Genomic DNA, 27,741 nt, shown 5'->3' on the forward strand with positions numbered 1-27,741 from the left:
TCTGCTGGTGAAGATAATGACCAGATGGTTTCACCTGAATGCAAATGAAATCTTATTTTCTTTGCAGACAAACATAGCACACATAGGATAGCAACCCAGATACTTTTGTGGATTTTCCATTAAAATCTTCATAACTTGGAGCAATGTTTAAACTTGCATTCATTGAGTCTTAGCAGCACTTCATGGCTCATAATGGAAAACCTTAAGTGTGTCATGAATGCTGACATTCGGTTATATGAAACTCCCAAAGGAGCATTAGGCCTCTGGTTGTTCAATTACAACAAGTGTGTGGGCCATGGCCTGCTGCCACATGGCATTAATGGTACTGTAAGCTTCCTATCAACCTGAATATGATGTACTCCCAGAATATGAATGAGAGAATCCTCCAGATAGCAAATTGCTGAAGTGCAAACATTCCAAACCTTTCTAATAGTCTATTGCACTTGTAACCTTCAAGAGTCTATTATTGTGGGGAATTAATGATGACCTAATTTGAAAGTACCAAAGAAACCATCATATGGTCCACTTGCTTTTAACTGTAGATTTGTACTTTGAACATCAAAGTCCTAAAAACTCATATCATTTGTGACCAGACATAGGTCAACCACATTACTGAACCAGCTGGCATGTGAGAAGCCAGGGAGTGATCGCACACTGCAAATTAATGCTACAGCTTAGGAACCCTCTCTATTCAAGAGACCAGGAATACCAAACAGTGGGTTTAATTCCAGAGGTGGTTGCCAGAATTTCCCTCTCATCCCTCAGACATCCTGCTCATAAGAAACAGAAAGAATAGTCAGATCATTCTTTGAAAGGGAAACAAAACTTCCAGGTTCAAGTCATGTGGCCCCAGACCAGAACCCCAGCCAAGGAGGAGCCCACTCCTGCCAGCCAGATACCTGTACCAACTGTCCTCAAGTATACCATGTGCCAGCACTTCTCTGAACCTCAAAAAGAGTGGGGTCATGGCAGCTCTCGATGTTGGAAAGTTCCATTGTTGGATTTGATCCCCCTTCCTGCATCGTTGGTTTAAATATGGATGAGCAATTGCCATCACCCACAAAGCCCAGTCAAATATTGGAAAATTGTCCAAGCCAGAAATGTGAACTTTTTCCAGTCTTGCTGGAGTAAGAGTGGGGATGTACAGAAACCACTGCAGATGTCTGGCCCTAAATCTTATTTAATTAAAATAAATTCTCTCTTCCAGGCTGGTTTCTATTTTCATAAATTTAATTGGAGAAAACTCAACTTTCAACTGATGAAGTACAATATTCTACATTGCTCAGATGTTTCTGCAAAAAAAAGTCAGCTGTTCCCTATGGAACTTCCTCTCAGATAATTGCCACTTTCATTCCAACTTCACTCAAACATTGGATTCCTTATGGAATTGAACGGTTGAGCATGACCCTCCTGTGGTTTGCCAGCTCAATGACTCCATTCATTTTAATGGAGGTGAGTGGCTGCAAGGGAAGGAAATGAGTATTAAGTAATTTACAATTTTTATTGAATTGAAATCATTTAAACTTTGTTTTTTTAAAATGTATTCCGGTGTTTCAGATATATTATTTTTTAAAAATAAGTGATCATTCAAAATCATTAAAAATAGTGTTTCAATCTTTTTGGATTTATATTCAAGTTGTTTGATAGCTTTGACAATCAGTTCAACCTAAGGCTATAATTTAACATGTTGCCATAGCTTATCAATGGGAACAACAAATGGAAAGTCCCAAATTGTGAAGAATTTTTGATCAAGTCGGGAAGTTCTTGCCAGGGAATCCACTCAAAGTATGGGCAGGTTCATCAGCTAGGACAGACCCCATCCTTACTTATCTCTACACATCATCCCTCAAAACAAAATTTCAAGGCTCTGTCAGCTGTGCAGCAGCTCCTCCTAGAACCTTACCATCTGTCAAGGTCACCAATTATAAGATCCGACCTCCCTTGACCACTATCATCATCTCCTCACATCTACAATCCCCAATCCTTTCCCCCATAATCTTAAACCAGTCTTCTCAGTAAAATTTTCCTCTCAATCACTTTGCCTCAGAACTCTTTGCAATCAGTCTCTGATTTTCCCCCAAATTCCCCCAACTTCTGTGATCCTTTCCCACATTGTTTCCCCACAATCTCTCCCCCAAGGGGAAGCCTTGTTGCATGACTTCCTGTGTAAGACTCGTTCTCCCACTCACGATCCTGAGCTTAATGTGTGGTAGAATATTGGTGTCCGGGGCCTCTGTAATGAATCAATCCAGTTCCACATTGCAGCAGCAATTCAATACATGAACATGTTGCAGAGTTTCTGGGCCTGCATGTTGACTGTGAAAGCCAGAAACTGATATTGCCAAGTAAAATAAGATGCAATTGTGTGGGAAGTTCTATTCTCATGTTTAAATAAATAATGCACAGTAATTAGAATTTGTTAAATGATTTCTTTTCGTGCAACACTGACAGGGTAGGTCACCGTGCGACATGCTTTATTTTAGTTGACTCATTAAACTGAGGACCTGTCTGCTCTCCTTTGATTGGACACAAGTGATCCTGCTGCACTATTTTAAAGAGAAGTGCAGTTTGCTTTGGTGTTCTGGCCATTATCTCTGAGCCAAGTTCACCCAAGCAGATTATCTGATCATTGTTGCATTGCTATTTGTGGAATTTTACAGCTTGTAAATTGACAGCCACTTCTCCATCCTTAAAACAGAGCCATGCTTCAAAAATTACATAATTGGTTGTAAATTCTTTGGTACTTTTAGCTATCGGTAAAGTCACTGTTCAAATGGAAATTCTCACTGTCTTGTCTCCCTATTTCAATTTGAAAGTAAACTGGTAGGAGGTGTTTGTTGCAAAATATTATATGGGAAGAGTTGAAAAAGAAACCATAGAACAAAGAACAGTGCAGCACAGGAACAGACCCTTCAGCCCACAATGTCTGTGTCAAGCATTATGCCAATTTAAACTAATCCCATCCATCTGCACATGGTCTATATTCCTCCATCCGCTGCCTGTCTAAATGCCTGTTAAATGTTGCTATCATATCTGTTTCCACCACCTACCCTGGCAATGTATTCCAGGCACCTCCACCTCTCTCTGTAAAAGAAAAATTGCCTCACAAATTTCCTTTTAAACTTTCCCCCTCTCACCTTAAGCCTATGCCGTCTAATATTTGGTATTTCCATGATGGGAAAAAGACCATCCACCCTCTCTACGCCTCTCAATTTTATATACTTCTATCTCCCTCTCAGCCTCTGACATTCCAGAGAAAATAATCCAAGTTTGTCCAACCTCCCCTTATAGCTAATACTCACTAATCCAAGCAACATCCTGGTGAACCTCTTCTGCACCCTCTCCAAAGCCTCCATTTCCTTCTTTAATGGAGTGACCAATACTCCAAATGTGGTCTAACCAAAGTTTTATACAGCTGCAACGTGACTTGCCAACTTTTATACTTAGTGCCCCAAACAATAAAGGCAAATATGCTGTATGCCCTCTTTACCATCCTATCTTTGCCACCTTCAGGTTATGGACTTGCACCCCAAGATCCCACAGTACTTCAATGCTTCAAAGGGTCCTATTTACTGTATACTTTCCTCTAACATTTGACCTTCCAAAGTGCAACACCTCACAATTGTCTGGATTAAATTCTGTCTGCCATTTCTCCACCCATATTTCCAGCTGATCCATATCTCATAGTATCCTTTGACAACCTTCCTCACTAGCCACAACTCAATCTTTTGGATCAGCCTACCATGAGGGACCTTGTCGAATGCTTTACATGCACTGAATGACAATATCCACTGCTCTACCTTCATCAATCATCTTCATCACCTCCTCAAAAAAGCTCATTCAAGTTCATAAAACATGGCCTCCCCCACACAAAACCATGCTGACTATCTATAATAAGTCCATACTTTTCCAGATGTAAGTCCTATCGTTGAGAATCTTTTCCAATAATTTCCCAACCATTGATGCAAGGCTCACTGATGTACAGCTCACCACAACTTTATTTGGATGATCAGATTTGGTTCATCCAGATTTCATTTCAATGATCAGATCCCCAGTCACCTCATTTGCCCAAGGATGCTTAACAAAGTATTCTATGTTCTGTCTCAAAAATGATTTAATAATTTAATCTGATACCTTCCAGCAGCCAATTCTCTTTTCTCTTGTTATTTTCATTCAATTTAGTCTCTTTTGGATCTTGTATGAAGCACTGAATTTCTGTACACTGATTTTCATTGTACATATTGTATCATATAAAATAATACCTTCTGAAAGAAATCCATTTAATTTTCATTTGAACAAATCAATATCAGTTGCTTTCATTGTCTCTTTAAGATGCCTGTTCGATTGATTGACCAATTGCTTATTACATACTCTTTAAAGATTAATTTTGAATTTACCTTTTGGGGTTGAATTTGTTTGTTTCTGGTAACAGTAAAAAGAAATCTGCCTGCTTAAAATATTTTGCTTTTATTGTTTTTACACTGACAAAATTCTATGTTGGGAATATATTTCATGATGTCAGCCATGCATTTTGCTTTAGGAATGCAGCTTTCAAAATGAGGTTTGGTGCATAGACCACAAAGCAATCACATTTGTTGACAGACATGGAATAGAAAATATTAGTCAGTGAATGATAATCAAAATACTGCAGCTGCTGGAAATCTGAAATAAAAATAGAAAATGCCAGAAGCACCCAGCAGGTTAGATAGTATTTGTGGAAAGAGAAAAGTTTCCTAGACCTGAAATGTTAATTATTTTTCTTTCCATGGATGCTGCCTGACCTACAGGGTGTTACCAGCATTTTCAGTTTTTAAATCATGGCAGTCAATGACATAACTAGGCATTTCCAGCTGCATTTTTACACATCCATTGTTATCCTGTTCAGACTTGGTGCCTACCATCTTCATCAGCTCTATGTCATCTGCATTTTCAGCCAATTTGGTTTATAAGTTCTTAACTTCAGGTAATTAATGAAGAGGTTCCCAATAGATCTCTGGTGGGACTGCATTACACCAGCTTCATTACACTCTTGAAGCATTCCCAACCTAACAATCATTTAAAGAAATAGGAAGTAGCCAATTATCTCATTATTGTTCAAGTCACCTTGTTGGCTATATGACCTTGCTACAGGACTGACCACACTTCTATCAGTAGTGCATTGGCTGTGATGACAAAGAAGATTCAAGGATCGACTCAAAGCTTTCTTAAAGAGGTACAACATCTACAGTGATCCCTGGGGTCTTCTGTCCCAGGACTATTCAAAGTGGAGGAGCAGCATTCAGGATAGTATTGAGAACCTGGGGACCATGCATTGGGAGCACACAGGAGCCCTGTTTAAGCAGCAGCAGGAGTGCACCACTTCACAATTTGCACACCCAGTCCATTAGACACCTCTTGCCCCATCTGTGGGGGAGTCTGCAGTTCCCACATTTGCCTCATTAGCTACTCCAGAACTTATAGAACTGTAGTGGAAGCAAGTCATCCTCTGTCCTGAGGGACTGCCCAATATGGAGAAGATTGGCTGTGAAAACAATTGGAAGCACGCTTCAGACCATGTTATAAATGCAAGTTCTTTCTATCTTTGTCCAGCCTATCATGGGAATTCTATAAAAAACTGGAACCATGCAGAGTTTAGCAATTCTGTCCAATTTATCTTTCATAAAATATACAGAAACCACAATCTTGAAACATCATACTGAAAGAGATCTGGTCAGCCATGGTTTGTCAAACACATCTAAAAATAGAAATTTCACAACTGAAAGGTAAGAAAGCAAAATAAATTAATGTTATTGTATTAAATTATTTGTGTTTGCTGTAAAGTTTTTAAATTAGAAGTGTTTTGGAGTAATTTACATTTTTTTTTAAAAAGTCTAAATAATTTGTTTTGTGGGTGAAACTTGTTCTGGCCAGACAACATGACCTGATTGATAGAACTTGGTGCCATACAGGCCCACTGATCACATCCAAGACACTATCACCCAGCAAGCTCTTCTTTTCAGATATGCCTAATGCAATTGTAGTACATTTGGGTATCCAAGCAACAACTGTGGACACTGAGCCTAGAAGCAATGACCTTAAAGAACTGATGGTTGGCACAAAATCAAATATTGTAACTATTAATACAGGTTTTTTTTAAATTATAGTGTTGTACAGCACAGAAACAGACGCCTCAGCCCACTCTGCCGATCTACACTAATCTCATTTGCCTGCACTATTGACTTGGCTATATGTTGATCTTACACTGACGAATGAGTATCCGATTAGAGACACAAGAGACTGCAGATGCTGGAAATCTGGAGTAACACAAAGCACGACTCAAAATGTTGACTGTCCATTTCTTTCCATAGATGCTGCCTGGCACTCTGAGTTCCTCCAGCACTTTGTGCACAGCATCTGATTAGGTATTGGGTTTTCATGAAGGAGACTGAATAGGACCTTGATGAAATAATTGCCGTAGATCTTCATATTTTTGTTTACTACCTACATATTCTTGATTAATGATCCTATAAATTATGAAGGAGTAAAGTTGGAATAAACAATAGTTACCTTCATTAATAATGGCCCTGAATATGTTGCAATAAATATGGTGTCAGCATTTGCTATTATTGAGCAAAACATGCCGTTACTACAGATTAAATTTCTGGCATCATATTCTTCTTGCATTGTACCTGAGGGCTGAGGATGTCCTGCCAGCATTCCAATTTTGTGGTCTTTCTGGTGGCTGATGAGGCACATGTTGGAATCACAGTCTTTTCCACAGATGGGCCAGAAGGTGACCGATGGGGTGGGTGGCCTTGACATTCTTAATGCTGTCTCCAAAGTTCGTTCTGCACTTTGGGCAGTAATGGGCCAGAGGAACCTGTGGGAATGTTGCAGTTTTTCCAGTGATACTGCACACATCCACGGATGTTTTCCCCCATCCTCTTTGTAGACTGTTCCCATGACAGAACTTGGAAGAAAGTGTATGTTTCAGTAATCTGCTGTTGAGCATGCAGGTGATGTGAATTGCCCAAGCTGACTGTGTGTAATTAGGGTCTCAACACCAGGGACGATGGCCTGGGTGAAGAAAATGAAGTTGGTTTCCTTATCCTTCCATGGAATAGGAAGGATTTTGCATAGACAGCATTGATGGTACCTTTGTAGTGACTTGAAGTACCTGACATAGCTAGTGTAAGTCTCTGAGGCATAAAGGAGGACAGGCATCATTGCTGCCCAGTATACAATGTGTTTTTTGCCAGATTTGAAGTCTTGATCTTCAAATACCCTTTCCCTCAGTCAACCAAAGGTTGTGCTCATACATTGAAGGTGATGGTGAATTTCATGATTGACGTCTGGATCTGCTGAGAGGTCCCTCCCGAGATACAGGCATTGGTCCACGTTTTCTAGGGTCTCACTATCAACCATTATCATTGCGTGGGGAAAGTGTGGCGCAGCAGGAGCAGGTTGGTAAAGCACTTTTGTCTTGAGTGTGCACAAGTGCACTTAAACATGGAGATCCAGAAGTTGTAATCAAAAATATCCTTCTTCAATAAGTGTGCCATTGCAATGCTCATAGGTGTAATCCAAATAGAAGTTATTAACTTGTCATGAACTTAAATTATTCACTCACAGTTCACACCATAGGAAACAATGAATAACTTAAAACTTATTCCAGTGCAACTCAGGCAGCATCCGTGCAGAGTGTACCTGAGTTAATATTTTAGATCAATGATTTTTCACCTGAAATAGACAAAGTTAGGAAACAACCACAGAGTTTCAGAGAAGGGCAAATGGTGGAGATGTGGTCAAGGGAGATTGGCAAAGGTTTGTTAATTGCAGATGACCTGACTGGGAAAAATGTGAATAGAAAGATGAATGTGAATAGGTGAGAGGACCACTTGCAGAGGTCACTACTTAGAATGTATCCACTGGATGGAATATACCAAGTTTTTTTTTAAGGCATTGGTGTGGTCAGGATTGGAAATTACAGATTGGGTATATATCCTTTAATCGCCATTTGGTGCAAATATGTATAATTTGGATACAAATAATATAGATTATCCAAGATAAAAACAATGCTTTAATGAGCTCCAACACTAGAATTATTATTCCTATAATTTGAATGAAAGATTCAAATAAACATTTAATTAAAATGTATATACAAGTAAAAGAGGCTAAAGTTATTTATTGGTTTTTACTGACATTTCACAATTGTATTAGAAGCAAAATTCTGACTTTTGGTTTAAAAAATATTAAGAAGGGATTTCACCTGTCCTGTCACAAATCATAGAATCTATTTATGCATTGCTGAAGATGTGTTTTTTTTTTATCTTCATGAATAAAGTGTCATGATTTATTGGCTTGGTACTAAGCTTCAACACAGGAAATGTTTAATATACAACATTAATAGATGCTTATATATTAATTATGAGTTATTTCATGCCAAGCAGAAATTCTTTTATAGCAAGATTGATTAGTATTTGAATAAGAAGAGCAGCATCAAAAATCTACATCTCTTCCAACATATTTAGTTTTCACCAGATTTAGAACAAGGATAAGTTTTGACTTTTCTTGCCTCTCCAAGGAACCCAATGAGAATATCTGAAAAGCCAGGCGCATCATGCCAATATCTGGAAGAAGTGGTGCTTCTGTTGGAGTGTATAGACCTACCCAAAGCCAGGTCAAAAGGTACATGCCAGAATAAAGGATTGAAGCCAGCCAAGTGATCAGCCCATGTACAAGTGACTTAATTACAAAAACAATCCAAAGGACTTTATGGATGTGAATATAAACATCAACTGGAGTTGTAGAGTCATACAACATGGAAACTGACCCCTCAACCCACTGAGTCAATGCCAACAATCATGCACCCAGTTATGCAAATCGTACACTAATTCCATTTTATTCTTCCCACAGATTCTGCCACTCACCACCACACTCGAGGCAGTTTACAGTGGGCAATTAATCCACCAACCCACGTCTTTGGGATGTGGGAGAAAACCAGAGTACCCAGAGGAAATTTGTGCAATCACAGAGAACATACAAACTTAACACAGACAGCACTGGAGGTCAGGATTGAATGGTCACTGGAACTGTGAGGTGGCAACTCTACTCCCTCTGCCAGTCTTATGACTATTGACTATACAGGCACACATCTTTCTGGAGGTGAGTAAGGGAATTCTAGGATGAAGATAAAGATTTTTCTCTGGAAAGACAGCATGGAAGAAGTGCATTACTTCTTGAACCAATAGCTGCAGGAGACCAAATAAGTTTCAGGGGTCGCAGCTGAGGCTATTGCCTCTGAAAAGGAAATGAGCATAATTTCAAAAAATATATAATATGCTCTGTGTGCAAAGGACATAGGCAGCTCCCTCCATCGCAAAGTAAATGCAACATGGAGATTTTTTTTTAAATGAGTACTTAACATCCCAGTTCACACACAGCAACGACCTTCCACATCCCCCATCATCTTCCCAATACCCACCCCATTACCTCTCCAGGTAGCCATAGAGCTGCTGGACATTCCAGCCTTTTTGTTGGTTTGGTTTGCCAGATGAGTTCCTAATCACATAGGCACCAATATTACTCTCAGTGAGAAAACCCTCCCAGAACCTACAAGCTTTGATAGGGATATGTGACAGAGATCTCAGCCAGACACAAATTAGCACTTAGGCCTGGTGGATATTTGGTCTTATAGTTCTCATTTCATCCTATCAACTAGCTTTTAGGATTATCTTGCATTTACTGCGATGGAATCTTTTTAATGTAACTTGAAGCCAAGTTCAGTTCATAAAGGCAGTAATATTTGCTCAGTTTTAATGTCAATGTAATTCCTTAAAAAATCTTTTGAATTTCCTACTTCAGTATACAGTCAGCTAATAGTGCACCAATTGATCATTTTCTGCCACAAAGAACATTAAAACAAACTTTGAGCCTTTCGTTACCTGTGCTGCAGATAATTTTGTTTCTATGTAATTTGATAATTCATCTGCCATTCAATAAACATTAGCAGGTAGCAGAAGATAATCAAAATGCTGTTGGCTCTATTACAATCTGTATTCATTGGCTCATGAATTATTATGAAAGAATTTTAGTGAGTGAAGAAAATCACTAATCTAAATATTTCTTGGTAAGAGGATTTTAGGGGTGAAAATTAAGATTTTTGCTATGAAATTTCTTGGAAATTAAACAGTATTTGTATTTACCATAGGCTTTCAGTTTCCTCTGTTCTCCTTAAAAAAGGGTTAATTTAAACAGACTAATTTAGAGCCACATGAGTCTTTAATTAGGATGTATGCCACTGGCTCAATTTTCCATGACTAATTACAACACTAATTCGTGGCAGTTTTTAGGCCAATATGAATTGGCCTTGAATGTTGCCAGAGCACTGGAAATCCAAAGAGTACAAGTCCAAAAGAAGCAATGGGAAGTGTTATTGATTCTGAGATCGCTGTCAACATAAGAATCATTCCAAATACATTCACTGGAAACAGAGTGAAATGTGAACCTGATCTACTTAGAAGTGATAGTAGGAATCTGGGGCAAGGAAATACCGGAGTTATTAAATGTTACTTCACATCTGTCTTCACTCAGGAAAAGGAGGGGAAAGTTGCCTTTGTTACAAATCAAATTTCCAATAACAGCAGAGGAAAAGGTAGTTAGGCAAGTAGCAAAGGATATGGAATGCAATTTTACTATTCCCGGTACACAGATGAAATCCACTCCAAGACTAAGATAAAGAATACCGGATCCAAGCAACATGAAGCCATGAATCCGAAAGAAACTGAAAATTGCCCATGAGGTTTCCTTAATAGATAGATACAATTTAATGAAATTTCCCCCCTCGCCATTTTTTCCTCGTCTTTAAAGGTCACAACTCATTTTCTTCACTTTTAGGAACTGTATTTTTGCACCTTCAACATGTTGATTTACACTGACTCAAACAACAATACTTCAGCACTTTTCAACCAATGCATTGTAAAGTATAGATTTCTATTCTATTCTTTTAACTATATATTTATGTATTCTGCTGGTCTTTAAAAAAATTCTTAACCATACTATCCGAAGATTGACAAGCTTTTCATGCTGTTACTTCGAGGCGGGCTCATCTGTGGTAACAATCTTAGCAGCATGTCAGAAGGTAAGTTTCACAATTACTCAGACTTGAGCAAGTAATTTAAGTCAACAAAAATGAGTAACTGTCACATTGCTGGGGACACTGTCCATCTGAACATAGGCCTTTCTGGGTGCAAAAGACCTGCTGGTCTTTTATTTTGAAGAAATTCAGGTGTCTTGATCCATCTTACCCCAAAAGAGATTTACCAGTGATTTCTATGTTCTCCTGTTTGTGACTTTGCTGTACATAAATTAACAGTCAGAAACAGTGTTTATATTTTAAGAACTAATTCATTAGCTGTGAAATGTTTTAAGTCTTACTTTGTTCTCGAACATTCTACTTTATGTGAGGCTCATTATGGAGAGCAATTTACTCTCCTGTACATAATTACATGAAAAGATCACATCATAATATGCTTGCTCACACCTTCATTTAGAATGACATTATTGTTTTGGATTGGTGAATTAATGAAGATTTTTATTATGGTTTAAGAAGGTTCTTTAAAAGTTGGAGTCACCTTTGGCAGTTGTTGAAAAAATTCAATTTCACCTAAATATCTTCACTAACAAAATAATCAAGAGAAAGGTTTCCTTTCTATGTTTTTACTGATGAAATAGAATGTACAGAAACAGGCTACTGAGTCCCAAAGGCTAATGCTGTTGTTTATGTCTTAAAGAGCAGATGGAAAATGCAACAAATGCTGGCCTTGCTAACGATGCCCATTTCTAAAATAAATATCCCTTGGCCAATGGATGCTTTCATCCTGAGCAAGTCTTAAAATTATGTTAATTGGCAGGCCCTCAGAAAATTTGCCTGGAATCAGCAGCAGAGAAAGCATTCACCCAAAGCTCAGCAGTTCCAGTACAGTATTGATCAACTGTATTGAACTTTATACAAACCAGCAGTCATTTTCCATGGTTTTGCTGGCTGCTGTGCTGACAGAATTGGGACAATGGAAACCATGATTACTTTTGACTGAGCTTCAAATCTGTAGACATTTGAACCAGTTTTGCATGCAAGAGTGTTCACATCCATTTTACCTCTAACATTGCCATGGTGATATTTCCAAACTATTTTATTGTAAGGCACTCGTTAAGTCCTACAATAATGAAAGATGCTATATAATTGCAATTTTTCTTTCTTTCCATTCTGTCATTGTGGTTCCTTTTGATTTCAAGGTTAATACAAATAAATACCATTCAGAACTTTGTAGAATGTTTTTTTAAATTTCTGTGCAACCTTGAGAATGAGTGTAGGAGATGCTCTGTTGGAAATCACAAGAATGTAGAAGTGATGGGTCATTAAATAAAGTTCACCGTTTACTTCAATTTCCTACCTAATCCACATATCACTTAATTTTCTTAGTATCTAAATTAAGTTCTCATTCTGCTGTACTCTTTTCGTACATACTTTTATTTCAATGTCCACAGTAGGTCTTAGTGGAGTGTTACTAATATTTTTCCTTGTGAAATTTGTATTGATTTTTTTTTAAAAAAGAAATTTTGAAGCTTTAATATCTTCTCACATCTTCAGGCAAGTTTGTTTTTAGAGTGACCTGCACACTGGCAGACTAGTGATTAAAGATATCAATTGGGCAAGAACATATTGCAAACAAGTTAACAACTATGTACATTGTCAATAACATACGTCTCAGTTGGCGACAAGGAGGCATGCAGGAGTGAGATAGATCAGGTGGTTGAGTGGTGTCGCAACCACCACCTTGCACTCAACGTCAACAAGACCAAGGAATTGATTGTGGACTTCAGGAAGGGGGAAACTCAGGAGAACACACATTAGTCCTCATTGAGGATCAACAGGGGAAAGAGTAAGCAGTTTCAAGTTCCTGGACGTCAATGACTCGGAGGATCTATCCTGGGCCCAATACAATCACAAAGGCGGCACACCGGCAGCTCCACTTCATTAGAAATTTGAGGAGATTTGGTATGTCACCAAAGACATACAAATTTCTATAGATGTACAGTGGTGAGCATCCTGACTGGTTGCATCACAGCCTGGTATAGAGGCTCCAATGCACAGGATCACAAGAGGCTGCAAAGGGTCATAGACTCAGCCAGCTCCATCACAGACACAACCCTCCCCACCATTGAGGACGTCCTCAAGGTGGCAGCATCCATCACTAAGGACCCTCAGCGTCCAGGAAATGCCCTCTTCTTAGTACTACCATCAGAGAGGAGGAACCAGAGCTTGAATACCCACACAGTGATTCAGAATCAGCTTCTTTCCCTCTGACATCAGATTTCTGAATGGTTGATGAACACTACCTCATTTATTTTTGCACTGTTTTCATAATTTATAAACTTTGTCTTTGCACTGTACTGCTGCAACAAAACAACAAATGTCATCTGTCAGTGATAATAGATCCGATTCTATCTACTGCAAGTCAACTATTTTCCATACTCCATCACAAATATTGATTTATTATTTTCCATCAGCAACAACTCCTGCACCAGGAGTGAAGTCACCCCTTAAACATCCAGGGTGGATTCCTGCTTCAGCTGGATACTTTAAAGCATGTGATCAACTCTAGATTTCTGCTTCAAACTGACCAGTGCATAAACAGTAAGGGAGAGGATGAAATCAACGAATCCCTCCATTTGCCCTGGAAAGTTATTACAATGCAGACTCATGTCTGGTCACCACTGCGACTGCAAACTGACTATCCCAAACATCCTGTAATATAGGCAAAAATGCTGGAAGTGCTCAGCAAGTCAGGAGCATCTGGGGAAGAGACATAATGCTTTGGGTTCAGGACACTTCACTAGTTCTGATGAAAAGTCCCAGAGCTGAAATGTTAATTGTTTGACTGATGATGCCTGACCTGCTGGGTATTCCCAGATTTTCTGTTTTTATTTCAGATTTACAGTATCTGTACTTTGATATTCATAAGCAGCATCCTGTGCCGCCAACCTATGGCCTCAACAAGACTGCTTTACTTCCGGAACTTCCAACCATGAATCACCTCCTGATCAGAATCCCTGCAAAAAAATTGACATCGGCCAAAAAGATATTGGAAGTGGTGTTACACAATGGAAAAGTGGACTAAAGTGACCAGGCTTAAGTGAATGTAGCTTCCAACAGTTTCTTAATTTCACCCCTTAAAAGGCCTACACCCCATTATATACACACTGGCAGCACAATAAATGCCTTAGAATAGAAAGACTGAAGGTAAGATGGAGGGAGCTCTCAGATTCATTGACAAAGATCATCAAATGATACATGGCAGGAGGGAGATCTTGTGTGCAGGGGGTCAAAAGATCTGCCAGGGATAGGCTACTCTAGCTGTCTCCTCTAGGTATGCAAATCTCCACACACTTGAGCAACGCAGAAACAAATTTAATGTCTTAACAAGGTGTATCAAAATTAGATACACACCGTTGTAAACAGTGTTAGCTATTTCAGTAATTGAATCAAGGATTCATTCATTGGAGCCTTATGATTAGTGCAGATGGTCCTGTACAGGAAGATGCAAGGGGTTATCATGATTGATTATCAATGAAGTATGTGTTAAAGACTGTAGTGCAGAGAAGGTAATTTTGTTTTCATCGAGGTCAATAATTTAGCAAGGTCCTTATGGAAAGGGTCTGTTTATGAATGAGTTCTTTGTAGCCCTTGCTCAAACTTGAACTGAGGGGGAAAACCTTCTCCAATTCAGATTTATTAACTTTAGTGAAACAGATGACACTCAGATCACTACACATTCTTGATCAACTTTGAACTGCAAAGTATGGACTGAAGCTCTTTATTTAACTCAGATTGTAACAGAGATACAAATTCAATGCAAGGGTGAGAAGTAGGCAACAAAACTCAGCTTCCACAGTTCCTTGGGCACTGAATTCTGTTCTTTTCTTGCTGTGTTCTATTGAACAGAATATGTTCTTCCTCAATATGCCCTGACAATATCTTGAAGCCCCTCTTTTATACCCTCAGAATGCAAGTGCCTGATCATAGATTTTGACCAAAAAGTGATTCCAGCTTCACTTGGCTACTTTGATCATCAGCATGGGTGGAGGGTGGGCATAGTTATAGTGCAATTGTTGCCTTTGGCCTTTAGTACTGGGGGATATCATTGATGGAAGTCACTTGCTGTTACCAATCTTAAAGTAAAATCTCAGAGCCTCCAAATAATTTAATTTAAATGTGTTCAAAGAACAAAATCTCAAACCCTGCACAAAACTCATGGTCAACAGGCCAATGGTGATCCCAACCCTCCTGTACTGAGATATGGACTACTTGCAACAGGTACCTCAAACTATTGGCAAGGTATCACCACTACTGTGTCTGCAAAATCCTCCAAATCTACTGGTATAAGGGAGCATCTTTTGGAGACAAAAGACTGCAGATACTGGAATCTGGAAGAACATGCAAAATGCTGGAGGAACTCAGTGGGTCAGGCAGCATTTATGGAGATGAATACACAGTCAACATTCAGACCAATACCCTTCATCTGGACTCATTTTGAGTAAGGCTATATCCTTTGTATGCCTGACATCAGACTCCCAAAACATGCATTGTATTCCAAGCTCTTGCAGCAAGAGCTTCCCAAAGGACATCTCAAAGCCTCCTTGATAATATTCAACCTTCTCACTGAGATGTGGGAAACACTGGCTCATGAAAGCAGCAACATCTGGAATGACATTGAGAGTGGGAGTACATGGATTCCCCACAGAAGTGATAGGAGGAGTATGACCTTCCATGCAATCCACCTGCCAGCCCCATCACCTGTGGTAGAGTCTGTGGATCCCACATCAGCCACCAATGCACAGAACTGCAGTGGAAACAAATGATCTTCAATTCCAAGTGACTGCCTGCGAAGTTGATTTTAAATGTTAGCAATAAAACATTCAATGTAGGGAAACAGGTGTAATTTTCCATATTTGATTTACTAAAAATGAGCCCAATGAAGCAGTTATTTCCTGCAACAGTTTAAAATGAAGAATTGAAAGATCCTCTTTGACCATCTTTAGCAGTTAGCTGTCAAAGTAGGCAGGGGACAGCTGCTGTGTGTGAATATGAATGGAAGGGTTTCCACCAACAGAATAGCACAGCAAATGGTATTCATTAGCAAGCCTGGAATATTCATTTCCTTACTTTATGGAATATGAATTTTACCAAGTATCATGTCATTATAATAATTTTTCTTGCCATTGTGGCTAGGTTAAGGTTATCATGGTTCAGGCTTATAAAAGGAGAGGGACAATCTTGATGTAATAACTTCACAGAAAAATATGGATAAATAAATCCTCATAAGTAGTCATTCACACTATATTAGAATGATTGCTTAATATTATTCCCCAGGGAGTACAGGGTGGAAGGCAGGAAGTGTCAGGATCATCTGTGCACTGCTTTACAATTTACAGCAATACCTCTTGTTTATAAGCATTATTTGTCAAGAGCAGATCTTGAAAATGTTTAAAATATTACCTCTCATTTGTACTATCCCACCAAAATCTATCCATGATCTTCATTGAATGGCTTTCCCAATAATGTGGTTAAGATTTTTAATTTGTCATGTGATGAACAAGTGCAAACCAACAACCATTTCACAAAGCACCACTGCAATTTGGAAATAACTTCCAGATGTCCCAAAGTCTATGAAATGGATTATTGGAGTGTGGTCATTTGCCATGTAGATATGACAAAAATAGTTGTATATTACACTGTCCATTAACAGCAATTGGATGAAAGACTAGATCTGTTTATTGGTGTTAGTTAAGCATTGTAGGCTAGGATACTACAAATCACTCACCTCTTCAAATGCTACCATTTACATCAACTGAAAGATTAAATAGGCACAAATTTTACCTCTCATTTGAAAGATGAGACTTTCAATGCAACAGCACTCCCTCAATGCTGCACAGAAACGTCAGCCCAGATTTTATGCTTAAATCCCTATAGAGTGGGACTTAAATCCCCAAGCAACACACAAGATGCAGGAGGAACTCAGCAGGTCAGGTATCATCTATGGACAGTCAGTGTTTCAGGTAGAGACCTTTCACTTGGACTCAACCTGACAAGTTGACGGTCCATTTCCCTCCATAGATGCTGCCTGACTAGTTGAGTTCCTCTAGCATCTTGTGTTGGTCCAGATTCCAGCATCTGCAGTCTCTTGTATTTCCATTCAAGTGCCAGCTCGAGGCAAGGATGTTAACATCAGCCAAGGCTGACACATTATGCAAGTGTGTTACCCCAATTCAAAAAAAAATTCACAACTGCATACTATTTTAATGTATTGATTAAATCAGATCAAATCAAGCAAGGAGAGAACAGCAACATCCACAGGCTACAAAATTGGGCTGCACAGAGCCTGACATTTGAGTACCACGGGTTAGAAATTGATTCCTGCTCAGTGATCTGACATGTGTACTTGTAGTACAAGTTTGCTGGAATATTAGGCAATACATACCATCTAATTTCTCCACTGTAAATTCCGAGCTCACTTCAGTCATGAACATGAATTCAGTAGCAAGACTGACCCTTAACAGCAGTAGTCAAAGGATATTTCTATCGACTACTGCCTCAGTAAAATAATTACACGTTCTAGATTTCTTTTTGCTAAAGTGGTGAGCCAGGGCTGAAGGCATGTCTTGATTCAAAGCTTCTGAAAAAGCCAGCTGAGAGAGATTCATCAGCATTTCCCATGGAGTGCAGCATGACACATCCTATGTATGTGCTGGTTCTTATTTAACTGCATGTGGTTCCTGGAACATAATGGATCACTCAGACATGGAGAATGGCAAAAATAAACAACTCATTTATTCCAACTCTCTAACTGCATGTACAAATGCACATGTGTCACACACATTTTATAAATTCACATGAATCACACTGGGAAAAATGAGCAGTGAGATAACAATGGGTCAAGTGGCTGGAGGAGACGTGCTTGGCAGGAGACCATATCCTCCCAGGATCTTCAGTAAGGAACAGTTGTGACATTTGCCTCAATCAGGAAGCTCTCACAGAAAAATGTCATTTCCTTCAATTACAACTCCAAATTCAGTGAGAGAAAGGTGAGACTGATTAGCCAGTTACTGTCAAAGTTACTGACTGTAGTCACTATAACCCTGACATGGACTGCAGCCAGATGAGATGCTGTTCCCTCTCATGTGATCATAGTGTCAATACCATATCCTGACAGCAGTCATGATGACTCAGAACTTCAACACAATGAAGTTGTGTATTTGAGCCACAATCTAGAACCAAAGGGTGGCTACGGGATGACAAAGGCTAGCCATTAGTCAAAGGCTTTTGGCTCCTTTGCACAAACCCATGCATACATGGGGCAACAAGCATACTGGAAACCATGCCTCACAATATAAAATAGAACTCCTCATTAGTATGCTTTGAGGTGTCACCCTAACCAGCTGCACAAAGAGTAGGAGAGAAGGAAAAAGGGAAGGAGGAAGGAAGACCTCTTTCCAGTTGGAATGAATGTGACCAATACCTTTAACTGGGATACCAACAATTACAATTCCCCAGTCACCAGCACACCCTCTGTTATTGATTATTACAATGACCATCTGGCAATAACACCAAAATAACAGCCAGTAGAAAATAAACACCCCAAATTATCCATCAAATTATGCTTGCACTATACAAATTTAATCTTTCCATACCACAATGACAATTTATTCCAACATATTTTCCCACTTGCATTACTAAACAGTGTTATCCTAATAACTGAAGGCTTCTGACTTCCAGCACAGGAAGTTATGGGAACCTCAAAGGATGAGCCCAGCAGTTCAAATCCTAGAAGGACTGCAACTTCCCAGCATGAACATCAGTAGCCTGTTTGGCTGGCTGTCAAGGCAGAGAGGTCTGGCTCATTGTCAGTCATTACATCACCCTGGGACAGCATTGCCACTCCTGAGCCCATCCCAACAATCTGAGCAGTTTGGAGGATGGATTGCTGGGATGTTGTGTCACCCTGTAAAGCTGTGTGAAGATATTATCACAGCTACAGTGGCAGTAAGTTTAGCTAAAACAGAAATAATCTGAGCTTTCATTACAACATCCATCTGCTTGAGTAGCAAGACATCCACTGTCAGGCCAGCAGTACACTGAAGGGGTTATCCACCTCTTCCGTGCTGGAAAAGATGACTTCCAAACTCTGCAAAAAATCCTATGCAAAGCTGGTGCTGGACATCTCCTTGCCGTGCTGAACTGGTTTTATTACATGCATCACAAGGCATCATACTTTCTCATTAACCTTCCCCTCCAAGCTGCCCCAAAGTCCTGCATGGCTTTATCCTCACTACATGTAGCACCTTTTCACTCCAGCCAGGCTGCAGCCCACTTATTTTCAGTTAGCCCACCACATTCAGATTTGCCTCCAAACCAAACTCTAAATCAGATGAGATGTCAAGATCAGAGCTGCTGGCTGTGAGTGTTAAACCCAGTGACCACCTTCTCACTCTTTTATACCACTGGTCAAGCCAAGTTACACTTCAGAGTCAGTAATATAGCATGGAAACAGACCTTCTGGCCCAACTGGTCCAAGCTAATCACAGCATCCTCCCTACTAGTCCCAATTGTCGGTGTTCAGCCCATAAGCAGCTCCCCTCCACGTACCTATCCAAGTGCTTCTTAAAAGTTGCAGTTGTACCCACCTTGATTGTTTCCTCTGGCAGCTCATCCCAGGCGCTCACCACCCTCTGAAGTTAGCTCCCAGTTCTCTTAAATCCCTCCCCTCATCTTGTCTCTCTGCCTTGTTATAGACTCCCCAGCCCTGGAGGAAAGACCATGACCATCCACCTTATCCACACCCCTCATGATTTTGTCAACTTCTGAGGTCACTCCTCATTCTCCTACACTCCAAGGAATAAAGTGGCCAACCTCTCCCTATAGCTCAAGCCCTCTAGTCCAGGTAGCATCCTCAAATCTCTTCAGCTTCAGAATGTCTTTCCTATAAACAGAGTGACCAAAACTGTACACAATACTTCAAGTGAGACCTCACCAATGACTTGTATAACTACAACATAATGCCCCGACTGAAAGCCAGCATGCTGAATGCCTTCTTCAGCGCCCTGTCAACTTGCACAGCCATTTTCAGCTAACTATGCATTTGTACTCCCAGATCTCTCTGTTCCGCAACACTCAGTGCCCTGCCATTCACTGCACAAGTCCCACCCTGGTTTGACTGCCCAAAATGCATCACCTTACACTTATCTAAGTTGGAATCTATTTTCTCTTCCTTAGAAGAGAAAATTCTGTTGATCCCCTTCCAGTTCAAGTGCAACCCATCCCTCTTGTACCCTAGAAGAGATCCCACTGATCCAAGAACCCAAATGCCTGCCCCAGTCCTTCAGCCACTTGATCTGCCCCATCTTTCCATTCCTGGACTCACTCACACATAGCACCAGGAGTAATCCTGAGATCACTACCTTCAAGGCCCTACGTTTAATTTTTTACCCAATTCCCTATACTCATTCTTCAGGACCTCATCCTTTGTTCTCCTTAGATCCTTGTATCAAGATGTACAACAACTTCTGGCTGTTCACCTGCCCCCCTGAGAATTTTCTGCAGCCACTCAGACATCCTTGACCCTGACACCCAGGTGGCAACACATCATTCTTGGCATCTCTTCTGCAACCACAGAATCCCTTGTCTGTTTCCCCCCCCCCCCCCTCACTATTGAGTTCCCTAGCACTATCACCTTGTCCAACTGCACCCTTCCCCTCTGAGCCAGCCACAGTGCCAGAGACCTGACTACTGCTAGCCCCTGAAAGAACATCCCTCTCAACAGTATCCAAAGAGGTATACCTGTTAGTGAGGGGAATGGCCACAGGGAAACCTTGCACTAACTGCCTACTCCCCTTACTTCTCCTGGTGGTCACATCAATCTGAAGCCTGTACTTTGGGTGTGATAACCTCCATAAAAGTCTCATCTATGAAGTCCTCAGCTTCCCAGATGATCCTAAGTAACTCCAGAACTAGTTCTTTGACCAGGTCTGTCAGAAGCTACATCTGGGAGCACTTACCACAAATATAGTCATCAGGGAGACCTTGAGGTTCTCTGACTTTCCACAGATTGCAGGAAGAGCATTCCACAGCCCTAACAACAACAAAATAAAACCTTACCTGTGCCTTCTCACTGAAGCCATTTTCAAAGAGCTGCTCTCACTCCCCCCAGCCCCAAAATAGCCACCCTGCTCAACCCTAACTTCTCTTTATTGGCTGCTGTTAATTGGCTAATTAGCCAATCAACTATTAACTAACAATTTGTAAACGTGCCTCATATAGAGTCCTGTTGAGTGAAACTCACCAGCAAGTCCTGAGACATCAAGGGTACGTAAAAGGAGAAAATCACAAGGGAGGAGTTGTGGTCAGAGCAACTTGATGTTAGAAGAGGGAGACAGAGATTTGTCCTGGTGCAGATTTTCAATCTGAAATGGCAACGATTCTGTTCCTCCCACAGAAACCGCTCAACCCACCAAGTTCCTCCAGCAGATTGTTTGTTGCTCCAGATTTCAGCATCCACAGTCTCTTATGTCTCCTGATTCATAAAGATTACTGATGTGCAAGTGTTGGGGAGAAGGGGAGTACGATTCATTGAACAGTGTGTTAGGTCTGTTGAAGGAATATGACATCAAATGGTGCTGTGAGATCATTGAATTTCTTACAACATTGCATTGAGTTCTTCCAGGTTTGACAGCTGGCATTAACCACTGCTGTTCTGTCCTCCCACTGCCTTTGGAGAGCATACAAACTTAATCTTAATTATTACAACACAGAAGGTGACCATTCATCCCATCAGGACCATGTGAGCTCCCAGCAGGGCAATCCCATCAGTCCCATTCCCCCTCCTTATTTTCCCTGTAACCTATTCCCTCTCATATGCCCATCAAAACTCATTTGGTTTTTTTTTGCCACTAACCTAAAGCCAATTAATACACCAGCACTTCTTTGGGATGTGGGAGGAAATTGGAGCAACTGGAAGAAACCCACATGGTCACAATGAGAACATGCAAGCTCCACACAAGCACAACCAAATCTGGATTCCAGGAGCTCTGTGGCAGTGGCATTAACTACTGCACTACCTTGCCACCCACGTTGTGACTTAAATCTGGAGCAATGTCTTGCCCCTGTAGAAACAGTCCATCTCTTCTGCTGGTAATCTTCTCCCCTAACACCTCATTTGCCTTATTGGAAAACCATGCCCACTGTGGTTTCCCATGTTGTGCCTCAAGTCAAGTTGGCATCACCACCACAGTGACTTCCACTACTGGCTGCAGACACAATACACCTCCCTCTTAGGAAGTGTAAATTATCCTTAACCATTGCAGGCCAACAATAACTGGTGCCACCCACATAATTGAAGCCTCCACTGAGACAATAAAGCATGTCCTGGACAATGAACTCATCATAGTGAGCAGCCAGCAGAAGTTTTGATGTGGTGTTAACCTCAGATTGTTCAACCATGTATTAGTCACAGATTACAATCCTGACACCTGTTAATGGGAGCTGTCCAAATTTAGCCGATAAGCTATTGCATGTCAACAACTAACTGAAGCCTGGAGCTTCCACTGTAACTGCAATTTACCTGGAAACATAATACTGCTTTCTCTATTGTTATGATTTATTGATATTAATATTTCCTCTCTGGATGATAATGTTTTGCATGGTATCTGCTATATGTTTAGCAATTTGAAAAAATAAAAAGCCACAGTGTCAAGATATTTTATTCATTGGATTAGAATACTTCAAGGTGGATAAATAAGATTTGGGTTCTATCAGTATTGTTAGGAAGCAAAGATAAATGTAAATTTAACTTAAAAATTATAGGTAATTTTTCATTGTGTGAGATAATGTATGTTTTCATTTTTAAAATAAAGAAACTACTAGAAAATCTGCAACAACTCCAATTCAAATCAATTACTCAGAAGGGAAAAAGATTTTCCTGACGGGTTTCAATTTTATGTGAACAAATAATCTGCCTTCACAGAAACTCAACAAAAGCAATGAGTGCACTTAATATTTTTCTGCCAATATAAATTCAATAGTGTCCAATGTATCATGAAAATTGACTGACTAATCTTCTCTGTGAATCATAATGTTAATAATTTAGTTAAAACTCCAGATATAAAATAGTGAAGCTGTTCTATAAATTGGGCTTCAAGATGCTGCCAGATATTCTCTGATAATTGTCAAATATGTGGCCCCCAGTTATTTGTGTGTTATTTAATCGGGTAGTCCAGTGCTTATTTTTAATCTTGCCCCATTTATGCTTCTTTTCTCTCAAAGTTGCTAATTTTTGATGGATGGAGTTCCATAGTTCTTGTAACCCATTAGTACCCTTATCCAACTGAGTGTTAAGTATAGTCTTCATTTGAGGCCCAGGACAGTTAGTAGCAGCCTATTTGACTGAGGATGGAAGAGTTACTTTCTAGCTAAAACACAAGCTATCAGCATTCAATATCTCTATTCCAGTCAGGGCCACCAGATGGTAAGCAAGATTCTCTTCTGGCTCCTCTGTTGGCACAAAGATCTATTTGTAAATGTAGGTCTACCAGGAGTAATGGAAATACTTTCTAATTAATGCATACAGTCATTTCCTGATCATCCAGGGTAAGGGAGAGGAATGCCTCCCTGTATAATACAAAAAACATAGATAAGGCAAAGGATGATGCATATTAGAAGTGTTGCACAGTATTTTTTATTTTTATTAAAATATTCAATCATGTTTGCTTGTTTCATTGAATACCTTGCCATTTACCTAACATGTTCATAGCACTTGCTGAAATGGTTTAACAGTCAAGGTTGCAGGATCTTGCTCATCCACATATAAAACAATGTCCCAACACCATGAGAAACGCAGTGCTGTAGAATCAGGTCTTCCTCCTCCCCCTCACTTTCATTCGCATGATAGTCAATTCATGCACATGCTGTTACAATGTCAGTGAAGGAAAGCAACTCACAGCCACATTCATGGCAGTCTATGTCCAAATACTGCTCCAATCTTTTCTCCATCAACTTTTTCACCTCTGTCCATCACTGAACAATTACTGATGGATCTGCTACTGAAGTTCCTCCATCGTCCAAGTTGTTATCACTGTTTATCTCTGGCATCTGTGTGATTTGTTTCACTGCACTTCATTCTCTGCTCACTTCATATATAGCATCCAGAATGGTCAGCTATTTCTGAAAATATTTCAAACCATTTCCCACACTGACATGTTTTTGTAGTAGTCCACACTTTTAACACTTCCAAGTCCATAAAATGGATTACGGAAGTCACATTTAGTTGTAAAAGTTTGACCAAAATATTACAATCTTCTGATCTGTGAAAGCTTGCTTGAGGAAAAGAAGGGCCATTACTTAATAGCAGGACAGCCATTTTCAGGAAAAGCTGTCAATCACATGTGAGTCTGGATGTGAAGAATAAACTACCTGTCAAATCACTTTTTGAACATGCCACATACTGTCTGTGCTGAATTGTGGCTGAAGGAAAGCACTGGCATAGTCAATTCCTTTACATAATGTTCCAGCTTTGTCAATCCCACAGATTTAGAGCTTGTGTGGGCCAGTTGCATTGGCACAGCACAAGAGTTTAGCCTGTCTTGTGACCTGAAACATGTTGTTCTGCCTCAAATGCAAAAGTCTTTGCTGGCAAGCATTCCTCATGAAGTCCAGTTTCATCTGCATTGTAATATTGAGGAACTCGGAGAATGGAATGAGATCCTTACAGGAGGTACAGCTGTGGGAGTCTGTGGCTTGTAATGGATAATTGTTGTTGTTGTTAGCCTATCCCCTGAGATGGACTTGGAGAAATACCAAAATGGAAAAGACAACGATAGACCATGTGAAGGTGAGAGCAGGAAGGAAATTGGTAGCAAGGAAACTTTCAATCTCTGTATGAGTGCAGGAAGTTGTACCATTGCAGTCATCAATATACTGGAAAAAGAGTTGAGAAAGCTCCTCAAGTAGGACCTAAATAAGGACTGGTCCAAGCATCCCACAAAAAGACAGGCATAGCATGGGCTCGTGCTAGCTCTCATGGATACACCTATGGTCTGGAGAAAGTGAATGGAGTTGAAGAAGAAGTTGTTCAATGTGAAGATGAGTTCAGCCAGGTGAATGTGTGTTGGTGGAGAGGGACAGGTTGGACCTTTGTTCAAGAAGGAATTAGATGGTTCTTGGTCCATTAAGTGCTGATAGTTCAGCTTCTTTAGTTCCTTGGAGAACTTGCTCCACCATTTTCTGACTAATTTTGACTGGAGTCTTATAAACAATGCTAGGACATGTGTTGAAGTTACAGGACACTCATAGAGTGTCAATATCTGTGTCAAGAGAGCACTCTGAACATCTAAAGTGATGGGAGATCACAATCTCAAATTCATCTATTCACTCCTCCCCCCCCCACCTCACATACAAGTATCAATATCTTCATTTTTACTTTGGATATAATTTAGGAAAGTGTGCCCAAAAATCACAGAATGACCACAGCACAGCAGCTAGGATAAAAATAAAAGTGTTGTTGTATGACCATTTGAGTGCAAGATCCTTGCTGAATATAACCAATCAATGAGGAGTGATGCATTTCAAAATCCTTTCCTCCAAACCAGTGAAGACATGGAGCAGATGAACAGGTTCAATAGACTCCCTTAGTTCTATTTTTTCTCCGCTGAATATACATCAGCTTATACGAAACTTTGAAAAATAATGAAAATGGTATGAATTCCCAAAGACACAATAAAAAAACTCCAAAATCTTTTTAGTAGAACAAATATCATTGTAATTCCTAGGATTTATTAAATCACAATTCTGCATAAGACTTTTATATAAAACTGAAGAAAATGAGAGCTGAATTATAGAAGGAATTTTACCTTAGTTTAATGTATTTAAAAAGGGAGAAATTGTATAAATGTTCACAATGCACGTATAAAAATGTTGTCTTAATGTTTATTTGAAAAAGTTAAAGGTATGAGTAACACTTCTTTTACTCAGGGTGTCACCCATTAATTGTACTGGTTCCCACACACGTTATCCTAATGCAAACACCCATTGTCATTTCCCTACCAAAAAAAAAGTGGAACGCACTGGCAGCAGAGGTTGTGGGGGCAGATACATTAGGGACATTTAAGAGACTCTTAGATAGATACATGAATGATAGAAAAATAGGGGGCTATGTGGGAGGGAAGGGTTAGATAGATCTTAGAGCAGGATAAAATGTCAGCAAAACATTGTGGGCCAAAGGGCCTGTACTGTGCTGTAATGTCCTATGTTCTAAATCTGTTCTGGTGCACACCTTTTACAATGAATGCAATGAATTCCTCATGGAAGCAAGCAACAGTTTATTTGCCTGCAAGTAAAATTTCCCCTTCAGTGCAGATCTCATTGATGCATTGTTTTTTAAACCATCAGGATGGAGTGTTAAAATTTCCATCCATTCCCAGATCATCAAAAGATATTTGGCCTACTTAATGCAAAAGAAGTCCAGTCACTGGTGAAGCTTCACCTCTTTGTGGATTGAACCATTCCAGCATTGTTTTTGGAAAATCTCCAGAGAACATGAAACAGTACAGCACAGGAACAGGCCCTTCAGCCCACGTTGTCTGCACTGAACACGATACCGAATTAAACTAAATCTCTTCTGCCTGTACATGATCCATATCCCTCCATTCCATGCATAATCATGTTGCCTTCTTCCTTGATTTTCTGTTCGACAAACTTCTCAAAGATGATGGTGGTGTTGTTAGGAAGTGTTGATAGTGAAGAAGGTTATCATAGATTACAGGGGGATCTTGATCAGTTAGGGAAGTGGGCTGAGGAGTGGCAAATGGATTTCAATACAGATAAGCGTGAGATGATGGATTTTAGAAAGTCAAACCGGAGCAGGACTTATACTATGAATGGTAGGGCACTAGCGAGTATACTGGAACAGAGGGACAGAGAGGTACAGGTGCATAGTTCATTGAAAGCGGCATCACAGGTAAACAGGGTGGTGAATAAGGCATTTAGCACATTGGACTTCGTCATGTAGGGCATTGAGTATAGGAGTTGGGACATTATGTTGCAGTTGTATAAGTCATTGGTGAGCCCGCACTTGAAGGACTGTATACAGTTTTGGTTACCCTGTTATAGGAAAGGCATGGTTAAACTGGAAAGAGTGCAGAAAATATTTATGAGGATGTTGCCAGGGCTAGAGTGTCTGAGTTATGGGGAGAGGTTCACCAGACTAGGTCTTTATTCCTTGGAACGTAGGAAAATAAGGACAACCTTTGAGAAGTGTTTAAGGTTATGAGAGGCATAGATAAGGTGGATGTTAAAGTCTTTTCCCCAGGGAGGGGGAGTCCGGAACTAGGGGGCATAGATATAGGGTGAGAGGGGAAAGATTTAAAAGGGACCCGAGGGACAACTTTTTTCATGCAGAGGGTGGTGAGTACATGGAACAAGCTGTCAGAGGAAATGGTTGAGGCAGGTACAATAGTATCATTTAAGAAGCACTTGGACAGGTACATGGAGGGGAGGGGCCTGAAGAGATATGGGCCGAACGCAGGAAATTGGGACTAGCCAGGTGGACAACATGGTCGGTATGGACTTAACGTATGGGTTAGGAAGTTGTGGGCATGCTATGTTGGTGCCAGAAGCGCGGCAACACTTGCGGGCTGCCCCCAGAACACTCTACA

Source organism: Pristis pectinata, chromosome 12 (genome assembly GCF_009764475.1).
Source record: "Pristis pectinata isolate sPriPec2 chromosome 12, sPriPec2.1.pri, whole genome shotgun sequence".
Taxonomy (NCBI): domain Eukaryota; kingdom Metazoa; phylum Chordata; class Chondrichthyes; order Rhinopristiformes; family Pristidae; genus Pristis; species Pristis pectinata.